Source organism: Coregonus lavaretus, assembly GCF_964263955.1.
Source record: "Coregonus lavaretus genome assembly, chromosome: 11".
Classification (NCBI taxonomy): Eukaryota; Metazoa; Chordata; class Actinopteri; order Salmoniformes; family Salmonidae; genus Coregonus; species Coregonus lavaretus.
This window is the reverse complement of record NC_139998.1, coordinates 40,118,821-40,140,665: the sequence shown is the minus strand read 5'-3', so window position 1 is coordinate 40,140,665 and position 21,845 is coordinate 40,118,821. Positions and strand designations below refer to the sequence as shown.

The following is a 21,845-nucleotide window of genomic DNA, read 5'->3' as shown; positions in this document are numbered from 1 at the left end:
CATTGGCTGCCTTTGGAATTCCTCTTAAAGCTTCTGGGCTGACAGCCACACAGGCAGATTAGAGGTGAGGGTAAATGTGTCTGTAATGAGCTAAAAACAGAGTCGCAACGACCTTGTGGGCATACTGTCACTCTGAGTGTCAGATTGAGAGATTTGTGTGTGGGTGGGTGTTATTATTTGGAGGGGTATAAGGATTAGTGGACATCTAGATTGAATATTCCCATTTAGACTACTTAAAAAGTGTCCGGGGACCATACTTCTGTTTTTAAACTTTCCTTTCAGCTAAAAAAAAAGCAGAGAGAATCTACAGTTTGCATTTATTTTCCCTGAGGGGCCAGGACTGAGCTGGAAATATCACTGTTGTGGTCCGCTTCCACACCTGTCACTCCCAGCCTAATGGGTCATGCTAATAGCTTCTCGCTGTAGCAGTGCAAACGTTACAGGATAAGACCCTTGTATCCCGGGGAAGAGAGGATTGCTAGGCAAACTGAGTTATGAATGAAACCCTAAATCATTTATTTCGGCAGCCAACATATTCAGCAGAGTGAGGTTTATTGTTACTGTTGCCTTCACTGGGCTAGCTTTAGGGTCTTTATATTGGTGCTCATGAAGGAGGGATTCTATATACAAGTGATAATACCGAATGGGCCATTTGATGCAGCATACTGCAAGAGTAAGTGTTTTGAATCCTATAGCAAAATAAAATATATGGACCGAAATGTCCTTCCAAAAAACCTTGCATTAAATAATGAATCTTAGCTATCATGAGAACATATTTCTTGCATTGTTGTTGCTACAGCCAGTGAAGTGGACACCTCCTACGACTACTTCTACTACTTGGCTGGCTTAGCTCTGTGCCCATTAACTCTTCTATTAATGTTCTCATCAGACTGACCACGTCAGAAAAATTATGAAATTCTGGAATAAATCCCCACTGGTCTTAAGCTAACTCTAATTACGATCATAAGATGATTGTCTACTTCAAACCCCCCTGGAATGTCTGCATTAGAGGTGTGACACAAATCAAGACAGCAGGCTGAGGCACTCATTTAAGCCCCCGTCCCTGTTTTTATGGAACCAACCAGTAGTCAACATGCATTAAAAAGTAATTTATTCAAACACTTTAACAAGAGTGGATTTATGACAAACCTTTCTACTAGTATTAGGCGCTAGGAATTCAGTTCACAAGGAGGCCTAGCTTCTGTGCGGCTGTCATTCCACAAACAACTCCAGAAATAAACCAAATTCACAACAACAAAAAATCCCAATATCAAAGCTTAGTATCCTCATTGACCTATTATCAAATGTATAGTGCCAAGTGCAAATGTTGTATCACTAAACAAATATCAACCACAATGTACCCACTGGGTACAGCTGTCATTTCAACGTCTAGTTTTGATTTTACATTTGGTTGAGTTGTCAACAAACGTGAATTCAATGTGAAATCAACAAGACATGTCACTATGTCCATTGGAATTAGGTTAAAAGTTTGGTGAAAAAAAGACTAAATTCCCTTACGTTGAATACTTTTTGCTAATCCAATCAGTTTTCCATGTTGATTCAATGTAATCACATTTAATTTGGGGGTTGAAATGACATGGAAACGATCTTGATTCAACCAGTTCTTGCCCAGTGGGTAATGGGTATTGTTTCATACCTTCAAGAAATGCTTCAATGATACAATAGTAAATTGTGCTGTGGTGTTGATAGGAGTCCCAGGCTGAATTGTGTTTCATAGATACAAAGTAAATACAGTACAACTGCTTATAACTTTAACATGTATTTCCCCTGAAAGTTTGGGGTCACTTAGATGAAAACATACATGAAATGAGTTTGAATAGGAAATATAGCAAAATGCATAGGAAATGTAGTCATTGACAAGGTTAGAAATAATGATTTTTAATTGAAATAATAATTGTGTCCTTCAAACTTTGCTTTCGTCAAAGAATCCTCCATTTGCAGCAATTACAGCCTTGCAGACCTTTGGCATTCTAGTTGTCAATTTGTTGAGGTAATCTGAAGAGATTTCACCCCATGCTTCCTGAAGCACCTCCCACAATTTGGATTGGCTTGATGGGCACTTCTTACATACCATACGGTCAAGCTGCTCCCACAACAGCTCAATAGGGTTGAGATCCGGTGACTGTGCTTGCCACTCCATTATAGACAGAATACCAGCTGACTGCTTCTTCCCTAAATAATCATTGCATAGTATGGAGCTGTGCTTTGGGTCATTGTCCTGTTGTAGGAGGACATTTTCTCCAATCAAGCGCCGTCCACAGGGTATGGAATGGCGTTGCAAAATGGAGTGATAGCCTTCCTTCTTCAAGATCCCTTTTACCCTGTACAAATCTCCCACTTTACCACCACCAAAGCACCCCCAGACCATCACATTGCCTCCACCATGCTTGACAGATGGCATCAAGCACTCCTCCAGCATATTTTCATTTGGTCTGCGTCTCACAAATGTTCTTCTTTGTGATCCGAACACCTCAAACTTCGATTCATCTGTCCATAACACTTTTTTCCAATCTTCCTCTGTCCAGTGTCTGTGTTCTTTTGCCCATCTTAATCTTTTATTTTTATTGGCCAGTCTGAGATATGGCTTTTTCTTTGGAACTCTGCCTAGAAGGTCAGCATCCCGGAGTCGCCTCTTCACTGTAGGTATAAAAAAACATAAAAACATAATTTGATGAAACATTGCATTTAGCCTTTGCTGCTATAGCCCATAGAAACACATTGAATAACACATTCATAAATGGCAAAACAGAGAGTAAAAAATATATATAATAAGGAACAAGGTTTTGAAGTGTCTGTCCTATATCTGAGAGATATAATAAAACTCAGGTATGGTCTAAATAAAACTCAGGTATGGCTAGCTAGTATGCTAACTATTCTAGCTAACTAACTGGCTGAATAAGTTGACGACGGACTCGCTCAAGCTGTCGGGACTAACCCACAACGTTAGACACGGACACGAACGATCTGCTTGGCGTGTTGACACACTGGTGGTTTGTTGTGGCCGAGTATTGGTGCTAAACCGTGTTGTTGGAGTCCGGCATGCTAGCTGGCTGTGGCGTCTTATGACTAGGTGCCCTGGATGATTTTCACGGAAGAATACTGTACCAAGTTAGCTAGCTGAATAAACTAAGTTAGTCTATTCCTAAAAATCATTGAACCGCTGTAGTATCTCCCGAGTGGCGCAGTGGTCAAAGGCACTGCATCGCTGTGCCACTAGAGATCCTGGTTCGAATCCAGGCTCTGTCGTAGCCGGCCGCGACCGGGAGACCCATGGGGTGGCGCACAATTGGCCCAGCGTCGTCTAGGGGAGGGAATGGCCGGCAGGGGATGTAGCTCAGTTTGTAGAGCATGGCGTTCGCAACGCCAGGTTTGTGGGTTCGATTCCCATGGGGGGTATGAAAAAAAAAGAAAAAAAGAAAAAAATACTAAATCAAAAATGAAAATAAAGAAACAAAATAAAAATAATGTATGCACTAACTGTAAGTCGCTCTGGATAAGAGCGTCTGCTAAATGACTTAAATGTAGTTTACAACAATTATAGTTTCTGAGTTGGGAGAGTTATATTTGGGTGTTGTGGTGAGGGAGGCCCCGCTCTCTCCTTTCCCAGATGTTTAGTTCATTTCATTCCGATCTCCTTCGCATTATTGTAGCCATTTTCTGTAGCCTGTCAACTATGCCTCTGGCTATCCCTGTTCTCTCCTCTCCGCACAGGCTATACAAACGCCTCACACCGCGTGGCTGCTGCCTCTCTAACCTGGTGGTCCCTGCACGCACCACCCACGTGGAGTTCGAGGTCTCAGGCAGCCTCTGGAACTGCCGTTCTGCTGCCAACAAGGCAGAGTTCATCTCAGCCTATGCTACCCTCCAGTCCCTCGACTTCTTGGCGCTGACGGAAACATGGATTACCACTGAAAACACTGCTACTCCTACTGCTCTCTCCTCGTCTGACCATGTGTTCTCGCATACCCCGAGAGCATCTGGTCAGCGGGGTGGTGGCACAGGAATCCTCATCTCTCCCAAGTGGACATTCTCTATTTTTCCCCTGACCCATCTGTCAATCTCCTCATTTGAATTCCATGCTGTCACAGTCACTAGCCCATTTAAGCTTAACATCCTTGTCATTTATCGCCCTCCAGGTTCCCTTGGAGAGTTCATCAATGAGCTTGACGCCTTGATAAGTTCCTTTCCTGAGGATGACTTCAACCTCCCTACGTCTACCTTTGACTAATTTCTCTCTGCCTCCTTCTTTCCACATCTCTCCTCTTTTGACCTCACCCTCTCACCGTCCCCCCCCTACTCACAAGGCAGGCAATACGCTTGACCTCATCTTTACTAGATGCTGTTCTTCTACTAATCTCACTGCAACTCCCCTCCATGTCTCCGACCACTACTTTGTATCCTTTTCTCTCTCGCTCTCCTCCAACACTACTCACTCTGCCCCTACTCAGATGGTAATGCGCCGTCGCAACCTTCGCTCTCTTTCTCCCGCTACTCTCTCCTCTTCCATCCTATCATCTCTTCCCTCTGCTCAATCCTTCTCCCTCCAATCTCCTGATTCTGCCTCCTCAACCCTCCTCTCCTCCCTTTCTGCATCCTTTGACTCTCTATGTCCCCTATCCTCCCGGCCGGCTCGGTCCTCCCCTCCAGCTCCGTGGCTTGATGACTCATTGCGAGCTCACAGAACAGGGCTCCGGGCAGCTGAGCGGAAATGGAGGAAAACTAGACTCCCTGCGGACCTGGCATCTTTTCACTCCCTCCTCTCTACATTTTCTTCATCTGTTTCTGCTGCTAAGGCCACTTTCTACCACTCTAAATTCCAAGCATCTGCCTCTAACCCTAGGAAGCTCTTTGCCACCTTCTCCTCCCTTCTGAATCCTCCTCCCCCTCCCCCCTCCTCCCTCTCTGTGGATGACTTCGTCAACCATTTTGAAAAGAAGGTTGACGACATCCGATCCTCGTTTGTTAAGTCAAATGGCACTGCTGGTCCTGCTCACACTGCCCTACCCTATGCTTTGACTTCTTTCTCCCCTCTCTCTCCAGATAAAATCTTGCGACTTGTGACGGCCGGCCGCCCAACAACCTGCCCGCTTGACCCTATCCCCTCCTCTCTTCTCCAGACCATCTCCGGTGACCTTCTCCCTTACCTCACCTCGCTGATCAACTCATCCTTGACCGCTGGCTATGTCCCTTCCGTCTTCAAGAGAGCGAGAGTTGCACCCCTTCTCAAAAAACCAACACTCGAGCCCTCTGATGTCAACAACTACAGACCAGTATCCCTTCTTTCTTTTCTCTCCAAAACTCTTGAGCGTGCCGTCTTTAGCCAACTCTCTTGCTATCTCTCTCAGAATGACCTTCTTGATCCAAACCAGTCAGGTTTCAAGACTGGTCATTCAACTGAGACTGCTCTTCTCTGTGTCACGGATGCTCTCCGCACTGCTAAAGCTAACTCTCTCTCCTCTGCTCTTGTCCTTCTAGACCTGTCTGCTGCCTTTGATACTGTGAACCATCAGATCCTCCTCTCCACCCTCTCCGAGCTGGGCATCTCCGGCGCGGCTCACTCTTGGATTGCGTCCTACCTGACCGGTCTCTCCTACCAAGTGGCGTGGCGAGAAGCTGTCTCCGCACCACGTGCTCTCACCACTGGTGTCCCCCAGGGCTCAGTTCTAGGCCCTCTCCTATTCTCGCTATACACCAAGTCACTTGGCTCTGTCATATCCTCACATGGCCTCTCCTATCATTGCTACGCAGACGACACACAACTAATCTTCTCCTTTCCCCCTTCTGATAACCAGGTGGCGAATCGCATCTCTGCATGTCTGGCAAACATATCAGTATGGATGACGGATTACCACCTCAAGCTGAACCTTGGCAAGACGGAGCTGCTCTTCCTCCCGAGGAAGGACTGCCCGTTCCATGATCTCGCCATCACGGTTGACAACTCCGTTGTGTCCTCCTCCCAGAGTGCGAAGAGCCTTGGCGTGACCCTGGACAACACCCTGTCGTTCTCCGCTAACATCAAGGCGGTGACCCGATCCTGTAGGTTCATGCTCTACAACATTCGGAGAGTACGACCCTGCCTTACACAGGAAGCGGCACAGGTCCTAATCCAGGCACTTGTCATCTCCCGTCTGGATCACTGCAACTCGCTGTTGGCTGGGCTCCCTGCCTGTGCCATTAAACCCCTACAACTCATCCAGAATGCCGCAGCCCGTCTGGTGTTCAACATTCCCAAGTTCTCTCACGTCACCCCGCTCCTCTGCACACTCCACTGGCTTCCAGTTGAAGCTCGCATCTGCTACAAGACCATGGTGCTTGCCTACGGAGCTGTGAGGGGAACGGCACCTCCGTACCTTCAGGCTCTGATCAGTCCCTACACCCAAACGAGGGCATTGCGTTCATCCACCTCTGGCCTGCTGGCTCCCCTACCTCTGCGGAAGCACAGTTCCCGCTCAGCCCAGTCAAAACTGTTCGCTGCTCTGGCACCCCAATGGTGGAACAAGCTCCCTCACGACGCCAGGACAGCGGAGTCACTCACCACCTTCCGGAGACATTTGAAACCCCACCTCTTTAAGGAATACCTGGGATAGGATAAAGTAATCCTTCATTGTAAAGTGGTTATCCCACTGGCTATAAGGTGAATGCACCAATTTGTAAGTCGCTCTGGATAAGACATAAATGTAAATGTAATGGTCAAGTTATTTTTGGCTAATTTTACCCCATATGCACTTTTTGCAATTTGTACAACCCGGTCCTGGGTTACCTTCAGATGACTCCCCTGAAGCTTGTGTGCGTCGTAAAGTAGATCAACCGACATGTTCGTGCTCATGAGTCTCCCCTATTAGTTTGTAGCTCCAACGGTTCCGTCTGGAGAGTCGGTTTTGTGAGAAGACCGCTTCGAAATCAGGACGTACGCGACAGAGTTCAGACGACTGCCGTAAAGCGTGTGGATGTTGTAGAGCCAAACAACCGACACTGTCCCGTTCGTGGGAGTCTCTCCTTTCGATATTGGTGACTTAGTTATTAGTTTGTAGCTCACACGGTTCGGGTTTTACAGACTATATCATGACTATTTTCTTGGCCGGATCCTCTCGTGTAGAAAAAGGCCACTTTCACAAGCCCCATGTTATGGAATGGGCGCAAACTTTATAACGGTGGAAAGAGGGGATTAAGCCACCACAAGAAACGTTAAGTCTCTAGCATAAACCCACGCTTCAATCGACTTTACGGGGTTAAATGCACGGCGTGCTGCTCTGTTTTAGTTCTGTAGGTGCAAGATTATTACTGTACATTCATGTTGTGCAAAGCATTGCACTTTTTTCCAAACAGACCCGCGTCATGTGAATGCCCCCCCAAACGATGTATTGTTGAAAGAGGCACATTACTTTTCCTGGAAAACGGGCTCACACAGTTTGTACATCTGCTGTTGCATTCTTCTGGTTTTGGCTTTGAGGCAACCTCTTTCGCTCTCTCCTCCACCCACCAACCAAACCCCTTTGTCAGCATTCCACATATTGTTCAGATGATCCTGCACATGGGGCATGATCAGCGCTGGAGCCAGAAGTAACTGCAGCCCAGGGAACAATGGGCCAGTGAGCTCCACAGCAACAGAGCCACAAAATGTGAGCATGTCCACCAGAGCGGTTGCCAGAGAATTTAAATGTTAATTTCTCTACCACAAGCCGCCTCCAACGTAATTTTAGAGAATTTGGCAGTACGTCCAACCGGCCTCACAACCGGTTTGCTGAGGTCAACGTTGTGAACAGAGTGCCTCATGGTGGGGATATGGTAAGGGCAGGCATAAGCTACGGAAAACAAACACAAATGCATTGTATCGATGGCAATTTGAATGCACAGAGATACCGTGACGAGATCCTGAGGCCCATTGTCGTGCCATTCATCCTCCGCCATCAACTCATGTTTCAGCATGATAATTCATGGCCCCATGTCGCAAGGATCTGTACACAATTCCTGGAAGCTGAAAATGTCCCAGTTCTTCCAAGGCATGAATAGTCACCAGACATGTCACCCATTGAGCATGTTCGGGATGCTCTCGATCAACGTGTACGACAGCGCCAATATCAAGCGAACTTCGCACAGCCATTGCAGAGGAGTTGGACATCATTCCACAGGCCACAATCAGCAGCCTGATCAACTCTGTGTCAAAATGTGTCGCGCTGCATGAGGCAAATGGTGGTCACACCAGATACTGACTAATTTTCTGATCCACGCCACAACTTTTTTTTAAAGGTATCTGTGACCAACAGATGCATATACAGTGGGGGAAAAAAGTATTTAGTCAGCCACCAATTGTGCAAGTTCTCCCACTTAAAAAGATGAGAGAGGCCTGTAATTTTCATCATAGGTACACGTCAACTATGACAGACAAAATGAGGAAAAAAAATCCAGAAAATCACATTGTAGGATTTTTTATGAATTTATTTGCAAATTATGGTGGAAAATAAGTATTTGGTCAATAACAAAAGTTTCTCAATACTTTGTTATATACCCTTTGTTGGCAATGACACAGGTCAAACGTTTTCTGTAAGTCTTCACAAGGTTTTCACACAATGTTGCTGGTATTTTGGCCCATTCCTCCATGCAGATCTCCTCTAGAGCAGTGATGTTTTGGGGCTGTCGCTGGGCAACACAGACTTTCAACTCCCTCCAAAGATTTTCTATGGGGTTGAGATCTGGAGAATGGCTAGGCCACTCCAGGACCTTGAAATGCTTCTTATGAAGCCAGTCCTTCGTTGCCCGGGCGGTGTGTTTGGGATCATTGTCATGCTGAAAGACCCAGCCACGTTTCATCTTCAATGCCCTTGCTGATGGAAGGAGGTTTTCACTCAAAATCTCACGATACATGGCCCCATTCATTCTTTCCTTTACACGGATCAGTCGTCCTGGTCCTTTTGCAGAAAAACAGCCCCAAAGCATGATGTTTCCACCCCCATGCTTCACAGTAGGTATGGTGTTCTTTGGATGCAACTCAGCATTCTTTGTCCTCCAAACACGACGAGTTGAGTTTTTACCAAAAAATTCTATTTTGGTTTCATCTGACCATATGACATTCTCCCAATCCTCTTCTGGATCATCCAAATGCACTCTAGCAAACTTCAGACGGGCCTGGACATGTACTGGCTTAAGCAGGGGGACACGTCTGGCACTGCAGGATTTGAGTCCCTGGCGGCGTAGTGTGTTACTGATGGTAGGCTTTGTTACTTTGGTCCCAGCTCTCTGCAGGTCATTCACTAGGTCCCCCCGTGTGGTTCTGGGATTTTTGCTCACCGTTCTTGTGTTCATTTTGACCCCACGGGGTGAGATCTTGCGTGGAGCCCCAGATCGAGGGAGATTATCAGTGGTCTTGTATGTCTTCCATTTCCTAATAATTGCTCCCACAGTTGATTTCTTCAAACCAAGCTGCTTACCTATTGCAGATTCAGTCTTCCCAGCCTGGTGCAGGTCTACAATTTTGTTTCTGGTGTCCTTTGACAGCTCTTTGGTCTTGGCCATAGTGGAGTTTGGAGTGTGACTGTTTGAGGTTGTGGACAGGTGTATTTTATACTGATAACAAGTTCAAACAGGTGCCATTAATACAGGTAACGAGTGGAGGACAGAGGAGCCTCTTAAAGAAGAAGTTACAGGTCTGTGAGAGCCAGAAATCTTGCTTGTTTGTAGGTGACCAAATACTTATTTTCCACCATAATTTGCAAATAAATTCATTAAAAATCCTACAATGTGATTTTCTGGATTTTTTTTCCTCAATTTGTCTGTCATAGTTGACGTGTACCTATGATGAAAATTACAGGCCTCTCTCATCTTTTTAAGTGGGAGAACTTGCACAATTGGTGGCTGACTAAATACTTTTTTTCGCCACTGTATACATATACACACACATATATATATACACACACATACAGTTGAAGTCGGAAGTTTACATACACCTTAACCAAAGACATTTAAACTCAGCTTTTCACAATTCCTGACATTTAATCCTATTAAAAAATCCCTGTCTTAGGTCAGTTAGGATCACCACCTTATTTTAAGAATGTGAAATGTCAGAATAATAGTAGAGAGAAGGATTTATTTCAGCTTTTATTTATTTCATCACATTCCAAGTGGGTCAGAAGTTTACATACACTCAATTAGTATTTGATTGCATTGCCTTTAAATTGTTTAACTTGGGTCAAACGTTTCAGGTAGCCTTCCACAAGCTTTCCACAATAAGTTGGGTGAATTTTGGCCCATTCCTCCTGACAGAGCTGGTGTAACTGAGTCAGGTTTGTAGGCCTCCATGCTCGCACACGCTTTTTCAGTTTTGCCCACACATTTTCTATAGGATTGAGGTCAGGGCTTTGTGATGGCCACTCCAATACCTTGACTTTGTTGTCCTTAACCATTTTGCCACAACTTTGGAAGTATGCTTGGGGTCATTGTCCATTTGGAAGACCCATTTGCGACCAAGCTTTAACTTCCTGACTGATGTCTTCAATATATCCACATAATTTTCCTTCCTCATGATGCCATCTATTTTGTGAAGTGCACCAGTCCCTCCTGTAGCAAAGCACCCCCACAGCATGATGCTGCCACCCCCGTGCTTCACAGTTGGGATGGTGTTCTTTGGCTTGCAAGCAATCCCCTTTTTCCTCCAAACATAACGATGGTCATTATGGCCGAACAGTTCTATTGTTGTTTCATCAGACCAGTAGTCTGGCTCCAATCTTTGACCCCATGTGCAGTTGCAAACCAGTAGTCTGGCTTTTTTATGGCGGTTTTGGAGCAGTGGCTTATTCCATGCTGCGCGGCCTTTCAGGTTATGTCGATATAGGACTCGTTTTATTGTGGATATAGATACTTTTGTACCTGTTTCCTCCAGCATCTTCACAAGGTCCTTTGCTGTTGTTCTGGGATTGATTTGCACTCTTAGCACCAAAGTACGTTCATCTCTAGGAGACAGAACGCGTCTCCTTCCTGAGCGGTATGACGGCTGCGTGGTCCCATGTTGTTTATACTTGCGTACTATTGTTTGTAGAGATGAACATGGTACCTTCAGGCGTTTGGAAATTGCTCCCAAGGATGAACCAGACTTGTGGAGGTCTTCTTTTGATTTTCCTATGATGTCAAGCAAAGAGGCACTGGGTTTGAAGGTCGGTCTTAAAATACATCCACAGGTACACCTCCAATTGACTCAAATGATGTAAATTAGCCTATCAGAAGCTTCTAAAGCCATGACATCATTTTCTGGAATTTTCCAAGCTGTTTAAAGGCACAGTCAACTTCTGACCCACTGGAATTGTGATACAGTGAATTATAAGTGAAATAATCTGTATGTAAAAAATTACTTGTCATGCACAAAGTAGATGTCCTAACCGACTTGCCAAAAATATAGTTTGTTAACAAGACACTTTTGGAGTGGTTGAAAAACGAGTTTTAATGACTCCAACCTAAGTGTATGTAAACTTCAGACTTCAACTGTATGTATATATACACACACACTACCGTTCAAAAGTGTGGGGTCACTTACAAATGTCCTAGTCATTTTGTAGTCCATTAAAAATAACATCATATTGATCAGAAATACAGTGTAGACATTGTTAATGTTGTAAATGGCTATTGTAGCTGGAAACGGCAGATTTTTAATGATACAGTGGGGAAAAAAAGTATTTAGTCAGCCACCAATTGTGCAAGTTCTCCCACTTAAAAAGATGAGAGAGGCCTGTAATTTTCATCATAGGTACACGTCAACTATGACAGACAAATTAAGAAAAAAAAATTCTGAAAATCACATTGTAGGATTTTTAATGAATTTATTTGCAAATTATGGTGGAAAATAAGTATTTGGTCACCTACAAACAAGCAAGATTTCTGGCTCTCACAGACCTGTAACTTCTTCTTTAAGAGGCTCCTCTGTCCTCCACTCGTTACCTGTTTTAATGGCACCTGTTTGAACTTGTTATCAGTATAAAAGACACCTGTCCACAACCTCAAACAGTCACACTCCAAACTCCACTATGGCCAAGACCAAAGAGCTGTCAAAGGACACCAGAAACAAAATTGTAGACCTGCACCAGGCTGGGAAGACTGAATCTGCAATAGGTAAGCAGCTTGGTTTGAAGAAATCAACAGTGGGAGCAATTATTAGGAAATGGAAGACATACAAGACCACTGATAATCTCCCTCGATCTGGGGCTCCACGCAAGATCTCACCCCGTGGGGTCAAATTGATCACATGAACGGTGAGCAAAAATCCCAGAACCACACGGGGGGACCTAGTGAATGACCTGTAGAGAGCTGGGACCAAAGTAACAAAGCCTACCATCAGTAACACACTACGCTGCCAGGGACTCAAATCCTCCAGTGCCAGACGTGTCCCCCTGCTTAAGCCAGTACATGTCCAGGCCCGTCTGAAGTTTGCTAGAGTGCATTTGGACGATCCAGAAGAGGATTGGGAGAATGTCATATGGTCAGATGAAACCAAAATATAACTTTTTGGTAAAAACTCAACTCGTCGTGTTTGGAGGGTAAAGAATGCTGAGTTGCATCCAAAGAACACCATACCTACTGTGAAGCATGGGGATGGAAACATCATGCTTTGGGGCTGTTTTTCTGCAAAGGAACCAGGACGACTGATCCGTGTAAAGGAAAGAATAAATGGGGCCATGTATCGTGAGATTTTGAGTGAAAACCTCCTTCCATCAGCAAGGGCATTGAAGATGAAACGTGGCTGGGTCTTTCAGCATGACAATGATCCCAAACACACCGCCCGGGCAACGAAGGAGTGGCTTCGTAAGAAGCATTTCAAGGTCCTGGAGTGGCCTAACCAGTCTCCAGATCTCAACCCCATAGAAAATCTTTGGAGGGAGTTGAAAGTCTGTGATGCCCAGCGACAGCCCCAAAACATCACTGCTCTAGAGGAGATCTGCATGGAGGAATGGGCCAAAATACCAGCAACAGTGTGTGAAAACCTTGTGAAGACTTACAGAAAACGTTTGACCTGTGTCTTTGCCAACAAAGGGTATATAACAAAGTATTGAGAAACTTTTGTTATTGACCAAATACTTATTTTCCACCATAATTTGCAAATAAATTCATTAAAAATCCTACAATGTGATTTTCTGGAATATTTTTTTCTCATTTTGTCTGTCATAGTTGACGTGTACCTATGATGAAAATTACAGGCCTCTCTCATCTTTTTAAGTGGGAGAACTTGCACAATTGGTGGCTGACTAAATACTTTTTTTCCCCACTGTATATCTACATAGGCTACAGAGGCCCATTATCAGCAACCATCAGTCCTGTGTTCCAATGGCACGTTGTGTTTGTTATTCCAAGTTTATCATTTTAAAAGGCTAATTGATCATTAGAAAACCCTTTTTCAATTATGTTACCACATCTGAAAACTGTTGTGCTGATTAAAGAAGCAATAAAACTGGCCTTCTTGAGACTAATTTTTCTATTTTTTAGGGGGTAGATCAGCTTTAATATTGCAGATAGATTGTAACTTCCATCAATGTAATTGTCTGCATAACTTCCAATCCACCATGTTTTTTATTCTTGCATATATATATATATATATATATATATATATATATATACAGTGGGGAAAAAAAGTATTTAGTCAGCCACCAATTGTGCATGTTCTCCCACTTAAAAAGATGAGAGAGGCCTGTAATTTTCATCATAGGAACACGTCAACTATGACCGACAAATTGAGAAAAAAAAATCCAGAAAATCACATTGTAGGATTTTTTATGAATTTATTTGCAAATTATGGTGGAAAATAAGTATTTGGTCACCTACAAACAAGCAAGATTTCTGGCTCTCACAGACCTGTAACTTCTTCTTTAAGAGGCTCCTCTGTCCTCCACTCGTTACCTGTATTAATGGCACCTGTTTGAACTTGTTATCAGTATAAAAGACACCTGTCCACAACCTCAAACAGTCACACTCCAAACTCCACTATGGCCAAGACCAAAGAGCTGTCAAAGGACACCAGAAACAAAATTGTAGACCTGCACCAGGCTGGGAAGACTGAATCTGCAATAGGTAAGCAGCTTGGTTTGAAGAAATCAACTGTGGGAGCAATTATTAGGAAATGGAAGACATACAAGACCACTGATAATCTCCCTCGATCTAGGGCTCCACGCAAGATCTCACCCCGTGGGGTCAAAATGATCACAAGAACGGTGAGCAAAAATCCCAGAACCACACGGGGGGACCTAGTGAATGACCTGCAGAGAGCTGGGACCAAAGTAACAAAGCCTACCATCAGTAACACACTACGCTGCCAGGGACTCAAATCCTGCAGTGCCAGACGTGTCCCCCTGCTTAAGCCAGTACATGTCCAGGCCCGTCTGAAGTTTGCTAGAGTGCATTTGGATGATCCAGAAGAGGATTGGGAGAATGTCATATGGTCAGATGAAACCAAAATAGAACTTTTTGGTAAAAACTCAACTCGTCGTGTTTGGAGGACAAAGAATGCTGAGTTGCATCCAAAGAACACCATACTTACTGTGACGCATGGGGGTGGAAACATCATGCTTTGGGGCTGTTTTTCTGCAAAGGGACCAGGACGACTGATCCGTGTAAAGGAAAGAATGAATGGGGCCATGTATCGTGAGATTTTGAGTGAAAACCTCCTTCCATCAGCAAGGGCATTGAAGATGAAACGTGGCTTGGTCTTTCAGCATGACAATGATCCCAAATACACCGCCTGGGCAACGAAGGAGTGGCTTCGTAAGAAGCATTTCAAGGTCCTGGAGTGGCCTAGCCAGTCTCCAGATCTCAACCCCATAGAAAATCTTTGGAGGGAGTTGAAAGTCTGTGTTGCCCAGCGACAGCCCCAAAACATCACTGCTCTAGAGGAGATCTGCATGGAGGAATGGGCCAAAATACCAGCAACAGTGTGTGAAAACCTTGTGAAGACTTACAGAAAACGTTTGACCTGTTTCATTGCCAACAAAGGGTATATAACAAAGTATTGAGAAACTTTTGTTATTGACCAAATACTTATTTTCCACCATAATTTGCAAATAAATTCAATAAAAATCCTACAATGTGATTTTCTGGATTTTTTTTTCTCATTTTGTCTGTCATAATTGACGTGTACCTATGATGAAAATTACAGGCCTCTCTCATCTTTTTAAGTGGGAGAACTTGCACAATTGGTGGCTGACTAAATACTTTTTCCCCCACTGTATATATATATATATATATATATATATATATATATATATATATATATATATATACTTCCAGCTTATACATACTACATACATTTTATGGACACAGTCAATTTTACAATAATTATATTTTGTTTGTTTTTACTATTGAACTTCCTCTAACCTCAACCTCTCTGATCATTTTCATGATGTCCATCCGGTTTGCTTCTATATGCCATATCTTTCTAACTGTGCTCTTTCACAAAAGCTCTCAACCTATAACCTATATACAGTGGGGAGAACAAAGACCCAAAACACACAGCCAGGGCAACTAAGGAGTGGCGCCGTAAGAAGCATCTCAAGGTCCTGGAGTGGCCTAGCCAGTCTCCAGACCTGAACCCAATAGAAAATCTTTGGAGGGAGCTGAAAGTCCGTATTGCCCAGCGACAGCCCCGAAACCTGAAGGTCTGTATGGAGGAGTGGGCCAAAATCCCTTCTGCAGTGTGTGCAAACCTGGTCAAGACCTACAGGAAACGTATGATCTCTGTAATTGCAAACAAAGGTTTCTGTACCAAATATTAAGTTCTGCTTTTCTGATGTATCAAATACTTATGTCATGCAATAAAATGCAAATGAATTACTTAAAAATCATACAATGTGATTTGCTGGATTTTTGTTTTAGATTCCGTCTCTCACAGTAGAAGTGTACCTATGATAAAAATTACAGACCTCTACATGCTTTGTAAGTAGGAAAACATGCAAAATCGGCAGTGTATCAAATACTTGTTCTCCCCACTGTACTTATTATGGACACAGTATGCTTACATTATTAGTTATCTTGTTGTTATTAGTTGATATTAGTCCCATCGTTCAACTCCATTCAACATCACCCATCTATCTCTTAACACCATCCATATTGGATTTCTATTTGCCATATAGTTTAACTGTACTGTGATGTTTTACAAAAGTTCTGAACCTTTCTATTCTCATTGTTTCTACAGATTGTAAATTGAAAATAAACATTTTTGCTAAAAGTATTATTATATTATTGATCGGTTGACTATGACTTTTCAGATCACCCAGTAATGCTATCTGCAGGGTTAGCTCCAGGTAAATATTGCAATCCTTTAGCCATTCCTGGACCTGTGTCCAAAAACAAGCTACAAATGGACAGTACCAAAACAAATGATCTAATGATTCTATTGCAAAATCTGCAGAGATGGGAAATTGTATCCCCCATATAAATAACATTCTATTGGTAGCAAGAATTTTATATAATAATTTAGATTGAATAATTCGTTTTGCGTATCAGTTAAAAAACACTATGCCATGAGATCGATACATCAAAAATCTCTTCCAAACTATTTTGCAATCTATATGGGACGGCTGTCAATCCTTTGGTCCTTAAATGAAACTGGTATACTTTTTTATTTATCACAATTTTCTTTAACCAATTATGTTCTTTAATGCAAGGCCGACAGACAAGTTCCTTCCTTTTTCCCCCATCCACTTTCCTCTTCCATTTTTGAGGTAATGCTGCAATTATTTGGTTGTAATTTTGGGTAGAGCAGACATTTCCATATGTTTTTGTTAGCTACATGTGCGACATAACTCCACCAGTCGTACCAATTATATAATTTACGAAGATAATACCTTTTTTTTTTAAATTGTCAAAAGAAAAAGGTTTTTTTTATCAATTAGTATATTTGAGTTTAACCACAATATTTGTTCCATTATTTGTTCTGTCGTTTCTGGAGGATTAAATTGAAATTGCAACCAACTTTCTATGGCTTGTTTTAGAAATAGTGTTATTTGTGAGTTAATTTCCTTTTCAAATAACTGAAAGTGAGAGGTTGTAATCTGAATAAAGGGAAAAAGGCCATTCTTGAACATTGGGTGAGAATCTAACTAATTTGCTAGAAAACCAGATCGGATTTAAGTATAATTTTTGTATGACTGAAGCTTTTAGTGATAGGTCTAATGCTTTAATATTTAATAATTTCTGTCCTCCGAATTCATATTCATTTAATAAATAGGCCCGTTTAATTTTGTCTGGCTTGCCGTTCCAAATAAAATGGAATGGAAAACATATGGAAATGTCTGCTGACCTTCTAGGCAGAATTGCAAAGAAAAAGCCATATCTCAGAGAGGCCAATAAAAAGAAAAGATTAAGATGGGTAAAAGAACACAGACACTGGACTTTTTCTTTGCAACTCTGCCTAGGTCAGCATCCCGGAGTCGCCTCTTCACTGTTGACGTTGAGACTGGTGTTTTGCGGGTACTATTTAATTAAGCTGCCAGTTGAGGACCTGTGAGGCGTCTGTTTCTCAAACTAGACACTCTAATGTATTTGTCCTCTTGCTCAGTTGTGCACCGGGGCCTTCCACTCCTCTTTCTATTCTGGTTAGAGCCAGTTTGCGCTGTTCTGTGAAGGGAGTAGTACACAGCATTGTACGAGATCTTCAGTTTCTTTGCAATTTCTCGCATGGAATAGCCTTCATTTCTCAGAACAAGAATAGACTGAAAGTTATTTGTTTCTGGCCATTTTGAGCCTGTAATCGAACCCACAATTGCTGATGCTCCAGATACTCAACTAGTCTCAAGAAGACCAGTTTTATTGCTTCTTTAATCAGCACAACAGTTTTCAGCTGTGCTAACGTAATTGCAAAAGGGTTTTCTAATGATCAATTAGCCTTTTAAAATGATAAACTTGGATTAGCAAATACAACGTGCCATTGGAACACAGAACTGATGGTTGCTGATAATGGGCCTCTGTACGCCTATGTAGATATTCCATTAATAATCAGCCATTTCCAGCTACAAAAACCATTTACAACATTAACAATGTCTACACCGTATTTCTGATCAATTTATGTTATTTTAGTTTACAAAAAAATAGCTTTTCTTTCGAAAACAAGGACATTTCTAAGTGACCCCAAACTTTTGAACGGTAGTGTATATATATATATATATATATATACACACACACACACACACACACACACACACACACACACAGTACAAGTCAAAAGTTTGGACACACCTACTCAATCAAGGGTTTTTCTTTATTTTTACTATTTTCTACATTGTATAAAATAACACATATGGAATCATGTGGTAACCAAAAAAGTGTTAAACAAATCAAAATATATTTTATATTTGAGATTCTTCAAATAGCCACCCTTTGCATTTATGACAGCTTTGCACACTCTTGGCATTCTCTCAACCAGCTTCACATGGAATGCTTTTCCAAAAGTCTTGAAGGAGTTCCCACATATGCTGAGCACTTGTTGGCTGCTTTTCCTTCACTCTGTGGTCCGACTCATCCCAAACCATCTCAATTGGGTTGAGGTCGGGGGATTGTGGAGTCCAGGTCATCTGATAAAGCACTCCATCACTCTCCTTCTTGGTAAAATAGCCCTTACACAGCCTGGAGGTGTGTTGGGTCATTGTCCTGTTGAAAAACAAATGATAGTCCCACTAAGCCCAAACCAGATGGGATGGCGTATCACTGCAGAATGCTGTGGTAGCCATGCTGGTTAAGTGTGCCTTGAAATCTAAATAAATCACAGACAGTGTCACCAGCAAAGCACCCCCACACCATAACACCTCCTCCTTTATGCTTTACGGTGGGAACTACACATGCAGAGATCATCCGTTCACCCACACCGTGTCTCACAAAGACACAGCGGTTGGAACCAAAAATCTCAAATTTGGACTCCAGACCAAAGGACACATTTTCACCGGTCTAATGTCCATTGCTCGTGTTTCTTGGCCCAAGCCGGTCTCTTCTTCTTATTGGTGTCATTTAGTAGTGGTTTCTTTGCAGCAATTCGACCATGAAGGCCTAATTCACACAGTCCCCTCTGAACAGTTGATGTTGAGATGTGTCTGTTACTTGAACTCTGTGAAGCATTTATTTGGGCTGCAATTTCTGAGGCTGGTAACTCTAATGAACTTATCCTCTGCAGCAGAGGTACCTCTGGGTCTTCCAATCCTGTGGCAGTCCTCATGAGAGCCAGTTTCATCATAGCTTGATGGTTTTTGCGACTGCACTTGAAGAAACTTTCAAAGTTCTTGAAATTTTCCAGATTGACTGACCTTCATGTCTTAAAGTAATGATGGACTGTTGTTTCTATTTGCTTATTTGAGCTGTTCTTGCCATAATATGGACTCGGCCTTTTACCAAATAGGGCTATCTTCTGTATACCACCCCTACCTTGTCACAACACAACTGATTGGCTCAAACGCATTAAGGAAATAAATTCCACAAACAAACTTTTAACAAGGCACACCTGTTAATTGAAATGCATTCCAGGTGACTACCTCATGAAGTTGGTTGAGAGAATGCCAAGAGTGTGCAAAGCAGTTATCAAGTCAAAGGGTGGCTATTTGAAGAATCTCAAATATAAAATATATTTTGATTTGTTTAACACTTTTTTGGTTACTACATGATTCCATATGTGTTATTTCATAGTTTTATGTTTTCACGATTATTCTATAATGTAAAAATAAAGAAAAACGCTTGAATGAGTTGGTGTGTCCAAACTTTTCACTGGTACTGTACATACAGTGCATTCAGAAAGTATTCAGACCCCTTCACTTTTTCCACATTTTGTTAGGTTACAACCTTCTACACACAATACCCTATAATGACAAAGCAAAAACAGGTTTGTAGAAAATTTAGCAAATTTATTAAAAATACAAACTGAAATTACATTTACATAAGTATTCAGACCCTTTATTCAGTACTTTGTTGAAGCACCTTTGGCAGCGATTACAGCCTTGAGTCTTCTTGGGTATGACGCTACAAGCTTGGCACAACTGTATTTGGGGAGTTTCTCCCATTCTTCTCTGCAGAGCCTCTCAAGCTCTGTCTGGCTGGATGGGGAGCGTCGCTGCACAGCTATTTTCAGGTCTCTCCAGAGATGTTCGATCAGGTTCAAGTCCGGGCTCTGGCTGGGCCACTCAAAGACATTGAGACTTTAGCCGAAGCCACTCCTGCGTTGTCTTGGCTGTGTCCTTAGGGTCGTTGTCCTGTTGGAAGGTGAACCTTCGCCCCCAGTCTGAGGTCCTGAGCTCTCTGGAGCAGGTTTTCATCAAGGATCTCTCAGTACTTCGCTCCGTTAATCTTTCCCTCAATCTTTACTAGTCTCCAAGTCCCTGCCGCTGAAAAACATCCCCACAGCATGATACTGCTACCACCATGCTTCACCGTATGGATGCTGCCAGGTTTCCTCCAGACATGACGCTTGGCATTCAGGCCAAAGAGTTCAATCTGGCTTTCATCAGACCAGAGAATCTTGTTTCTCATGGTCTGAGAGTCTTTTAGGTGCCTTTTGGCAAACTCCAAGCGGGCTGTCATGTGCCTTTTACTGAGGAGTGGCTTCCGTCTGGCCACTCTATCATAAAGGCCTGATTGGTGGAGTGCTGCATAGATGGTTGTCCTTTTGGAAGGTTCTCCCATCTCCACAGAGGAACTCTGGAGCTCTGTCAGAGTGACCATCGGGTTCTTGGTCACCTCCCTGACCAAGGCCCTTTAAAAAAAAAAAAAAAAAAATCATTTAGCAGACGCTCTTATCCAGAGCGACTTACAGTTAGTGAGTGCATACATTATTTTATTTCATTCTTCATACCGTGGGAATCGAACCCACAACCCTTGCAAACGCCATGCTCTACCAACTGAGCTACATCCCTGCCGGCCATTCCCTACCCTGGACGACGCTGGGCCAATTGTGCACCGCCCCATGGGTCTCCCGGTTGCGGCCGGCTACGACAGAGCCTGGATTCGAACCAGGATCTCTAGTGGCACAGCTAGCACTGCGATGCAGTGCCTTAGACCACTGCGCCACTCGGGTGGCTCAGTTTGGCCTTGTTCAGTAAATGAGGGCAAATTGTCATAGGACAAGAGTTTACAGGTTTTTGTTCCAGCCCTTTACCAACACCTCATTCAACTAATTGTGGTCTAAATGTAAGACTCGCACACAGTGCAATCCCCCTGGGACAGAAATCACAAATGTAATTTAGAATGAGCTTCATAAATTACAATGACCTGACCAATCTGCATGATAAACAATAACCTGGGTGAATCTATTTCTATCTCAAATCAAATAAAAGTTTATTGGTCACGTACACAGATTAGCAGATGTAATAGGTGGTGCAGTGAAATGCTTATTTTTCTAGCTACAACAGTGCAGTAAGTGTCTAACATTGTGATGTTACAAAATCCTGGGATATGGTGATTGTCCTAGTGGCTGGGAGGTTCTTAAGTTCTTGACATCTGCCTGGGTGTCAGGGTGGGATGTCCTTCAACCTGGAACAAGCACAGATAAGAGGGGAGAAATTAACCTCACTGCTCAAATGTCAGTGCTGGTTCAAGTTGCTTAAGCCACAACTACCTCTTAATGTGCAATCATTTTGTTAAAAGTTTTACATATTTATAGGCTTGATCAAGTTGTTTACAGTAAGAGTAGTAGAATAACTTAGCCTCTAATTTTAACTAGTAACACCAAACCCAATGATGCAACACAATAGTGGAAGGGATAGTGACAAGAGAAAGTCAGCTAACGTTAGGTAAACAGACTCAACAGAATGCACAAATAACTTGGCTGGCTGGCTAGCAAGCCTAGATTGAACAGAACACAGCTGGCTGCATTTACTACGTTT

General features: G+C 42.9%; 1 protein-coding gene across 6 annotated transcripts in view; it reads right to left on the bottom strand.

The window, feature by feature from the left end:
• Positions 1 to 1,094: 1,094 nt before the first annotated feature.
• Positions 1,095 to 21,845, bottom strand: part of LOC311137732 (kelch-like protein 25) — a 54,765-nt gene continuing 34,014 nt past the window's right edge. For 2 of the 6 annotated variants that reach the window (XM_084172296.1, XM_084172295.1), the window contains one exon: positions 1,095 to 2,658. The gene's annotated coding sequence lies outside the window, so the exon portion shown is untranslated. Of the gene's footprint in view, positions 2,659 to 19,853; positions 20,717 to 21,275; positions 21,493 to 21,845 lie in introns of those variants that run through there. The other 4 variants (XR_014613970.1, XR_014613971.1, XR_014613972.1 and 1 more) reach the window with 3 other exon arrangements.